Below are 4,304 nucleotides of genomic sequence, written 5' to 3'. Positions count from 1 at the left end.
GAAGCAAAAACAGAATGGTTTGACTTCAGTTTTGTGAAACTATACATAAAAATATCTGCATGAAACAGAAGCAGCAGACGAGCTGAATCAGACACAGATTCACTCTCTGCCACAAGGTGGCGCTTAAAGCGTTTCCTTGGTTTCTGCTGTAAACATGATATTGCACCAATTACAAAGAATCACGAATTTCACACAGCAGTATGGGACACCATTAAAGGGGAAGCTACATGACAGTAGATTACGGACTTGCGAAGCAACAAAACAAGTGGGTATACCCAGGGTATACGCAAATATTGATCCTTAGAAGTCGTAATACGCAAACATCCCGGGGGAAAAAGTAAGCATACGGCGTATACTTGCGTATGGCCCCGACTACACAACTGCCTCAGACATACATTCATATAAACTCCTACCCCTAATTGAATAGCGATTTGTTTAGCATCTCAACCGATTTGAATCATCACATATTTAAATCGATTTTCAACCGGCTTGCGGTTAATCGTTACATCCCTAGTATTTATATATACATAATATACACAGTACACACACATATATTATGTAAACAAAAAGTTTTATTCTGGATGCGATTAATCGCGATTAATCGTTTGACAGCACTACTAAAAAGTGAATTATCAAACTAATTTCATTCTTTCTGACTAAAATATAAAACTACATGCTGAGAGCTCAATATAAAATGGGAAACAACTCAACTGGTAAAAAAAACTCTATATCTGACAAATTCTTGAATACAAATATTAATCTGTTTTAGAGCCACAATGCCAGTTACATAATGTACAATATAAAACACTACAGATCTCTTCACTTCAGAATTAAAAGCCTTAAATACAATCTAATCTCTTGAAGTGGATGGGAAGATATTTAAATATAAGAAAGAAAGAGATAAATATATGAGAAAGAAGTATGAGTTCGGGGTAAAAGAAAATTGGGTCCTGAAAATTAGTGGAAGACTAAAGAAAAACATATTTAGAAGACATTCAATTCATAAACTAAGTCAGTGCGAGAGAGAGAGTGAGAGAGAGACAGGGAGAATAATGGCTGTCCTCTTTTGTATGTCTTTGGCCTGGCCTCGACCCAGTGTGTCACAAAGGTTCTTTAAAACCAGACCCACCCAGTCTGTTCAACTGAGCGCGAGGAATTATGGGACTGTTGTGTTTTCCCCCTTTTGTCCTGAATAACAAACAGTGGAAGTGCTGTTACAGCCAGCTGTCTAAAATATGCATCTGTCCCATTAGACTGATAGATAGATAGATAGATAGATTCTGTCTAGGGATATTTTTCTTTTTAACCTTTTAACAAATGCTTTGGTGGTTACAGTGCAATAAAGCATCCCTCTGCTGCAGGACAATTTAAAACAGAATACTGTAATTATGCTGGCCGCAGTACAGTTAGCTCTTTAGGAAAACCATGTGTTCGACACAAAATGGTCTTAACTTCTGCAATGAGCTGTATATCAGCTATAGATCGGTTTACATGTGCTGTTTAGATGGGATTATTACCATTTTGCTGTCAATGTGTGATATATGAAATGCTTTAATATTGACACAGCCGCTGAACCATTCGCGAAAGCTAATCATCTGCGAATATCAATCTCAGCCAGGTTGTCATAGCAGCTCAGGATCCACATTAGTGCATCTATCAAAATGAAATGTGCAGCTTTCAAGAGCCATTCAGCTCTGGCTTCATTTTTAAGGTTGTCAAAATCAATGAGCTAGTTTTTGTACTTGCACTCAAAGACATAATTTAAAACCGACCATGTTTACATGTTCCACTGACATTTCCCAGTCAAACAAAGGAAGCCCTTTTTTAGATGGAGGCTGACTGAAAACAGATTTACTAATTATAGGCAAACTAAGCATGGGAGCTTTCAGGCAAAACAGCTTGTTCATGGATATGGTGACCAGTAAAGAGGTGACAACACAAACTCTCAAAGCTTGTTTTGGCACACTAAATACAAATGACACCTTTAATGAAAAAATCTTGAGGGTCTTACTTCTTGCAGCAGTCATTGTGCAAATTATATAGTGACTTACAAGGGGTCATTTTTTAGGAAACTCAGATGTTGCCTACCACAATAAGCCACTTTTTTTTACTCAGTTTTGATGATCCCTTCAGTATAATTGACATGAATTTAGTCAATGTGTAGGAATTAAGTAGCAGATGACCTCAAAGCTAACACACATGGACTAAGGCCCACATATATGATTTCATACAGTTGTTGTGATATTATTGACATGTTAATCAATAATAATGTGGAAAAACAATTACAGTACCTATTTATTTTAATTATACATGATCTAATACCGATCTGAGCAGACAAAGCTTGAGCAGTGTCCCAATTTTTGGTTCCCTGAATGTTCTGGGAACATTAGCTCATGGTTGCTAAAAATGACACCTAAGAAGAACCGTCCTATAACATTACGAATTGGTCGCCCACAAAATAACCAGAGGGGAATCATATGCTAAGATCAGGTAACTTCATAAAACAGGATAGTAACCTCATTTTCTTTGTGAGGGCCTGTTTGATACGATGTAAAAAATACAAAGATTGGCATTGGAACTTTCATGGTAACTGAAACGATAATGTTGAAATGTTTCTAATATTTACCTATATTTTACAGACTTTAAGATATTCCCTCCTCCATTATGTTTACCTCTGAGGCATTCAATATGGGGGTGGCACACCTAAACGCCCTGATTCTTATTTGCACCCTGATATTGCTATCACATAGGCATATGCCATATTGAACACTAACACCACATGTATGTGTAGGCCTATATTATGGAAATGCAGTATAGAATTACATATCTCTATTATGTGTTTAAACGTACCAGGTGTCAATAAAGAAACGTGCAAAAACACGCAAGTACCAACATAAAAATAATCTGTGCATGCCACGCATAAACCGCTTCTGTTTGTGGGCGCGAGAAACAGGTTAAATCCATCCAGAGCAGATCTTTGCCTTCACCCCGTATGGATAAAAAAATGAAACGCCGCAGTTCACTGACGCCATCTTGCTTCGGTCAACTAACATCTTTTTGTAATATTCCTTAAAAAATCTCTCCACCATGAACCAATCCCACAGCATTTACGCATTTTAACAATCATCCCCACATAGCAAAACAAATCCCATCATAAACACTCGTGTAAATATTAGATGCGCAAAGGCGCCGCAGAGAGAATGATTTTCCTCTGATGCTCGAATTGTTAAGGAGGGCCGCCGGATTGCTGTCACAGCATTTATTCGCCCAAAATGGAGCACTGCAATCGTGCAAACCAGCAGTATGGGTTATGTTTCTTTATTTTGTGTATATATTGCAAGTGATGAGGGACTGCGTTCTTTAATACATGCCTCGTTGACAAAGAGCTGTCAGTCACGGTTTACATGATTTCACCAGCCGCATCTGCATGACACGAGTTCATGTCCTCTTATCCATATTTGTTTGTTCAAACATAAAAACACAACGGGTACAGCAACATAAAACCGCCATATCAGCATTTTCCACCGTGCAATTCTTTATCAGCAGGTCCATCGAATGTGACTCTTATGTTTTCTTATGAAGGTGAGCAGATGACTCCCAAATATAAAAACAAGTTAATGCTTTCCTATAAAGAGAATGATGCACGTCTTTTCTCAATGATATGCATCACTTTCTCAAGCTACAGTTCGCCTGTTATGTTATGCCTAATACTTATGTAAACCGAGCGATCCTGCTGCACCAGTAGCCTCCACCCAACACTTTTTTATTGATTTAAAACAATGATGGCAAAGAAAACCCATTGCATTAGAAAGAACCATGATCCTGCTGGAATACGCCACTGACAATCCCGCAGCGCTCAAAATGTCTGTCTGCATCCGTGTCATGCTCTCGCTTTGCGTTTTTTCCCCCTTCGCTCCCAGGCCGTCCTTTAAAGTATGGAGGAGAATCAAGCACCTTCTCCATTAGACAATCACTATTCTTACCTCGATGGCGAGCGACAGAGTCGTCAGCATTAACAGCAGGAATACCGTACGGTCCATACCCATGGCTGTGTTCCCAAATGTAGCACGTCCTGATGGATGAACGTCCTGAGCGGATGAGGGTTTTTCTGTGTCGATTTCCAGTTCCGTGCTCCCCTATCGCCTGTGCTGGTTGAGCTCTGTGAGAATGCGCGACTGCACACAGCTGCTCCAGTCAAAGTCAGCTGACCACACGTCTGGAGAGTGTGCAAGAGAAGTGGAGTTGTAGATCGAAGGCGGTCAGTGAGGAAACCGCAGAATTGAACCCCCCCCCCCCCCCCCCAC

At 39.6% G+C, this 4,304-nt stretch overlaps 1 pseudogene; it reads right to left on the bottom strand.

The window, feature by feature from the left end:
- LOC107673710 (amyloid beta A4 protein-like) overlaps positions 1–4,273 on the bottom strand; it is a 17,676-nt pseudogene extending 13,403 nt beyond the window's left edge.
- Positions 4,274–4,304: the final 31 nt, after the last annotated feature.

This window comes from Sinocyclocheilus anshuiensis, unplaced genomic scaffold, assembly GCF_001515605.1.
Source record: "Sinocyclocheilus anshuiensis isolate Anshui unplaced genomic scaffold, SAMN03320099.WGS_v1.1 scaffold628, whole genome shotgun sequence".
NCBI lineage: Eukaryota > Metazoa > Chordata > Actinopteri > Cypriniformes > Cyprinidae > Sinocyclocheilus > Sinocyclocheilus anshuiensis.
The sequence above is the reverse complement of the archived record's forward strand: the minus strand, read 5'-3'. Positions and strand labels throughout refer to the sequence as shown.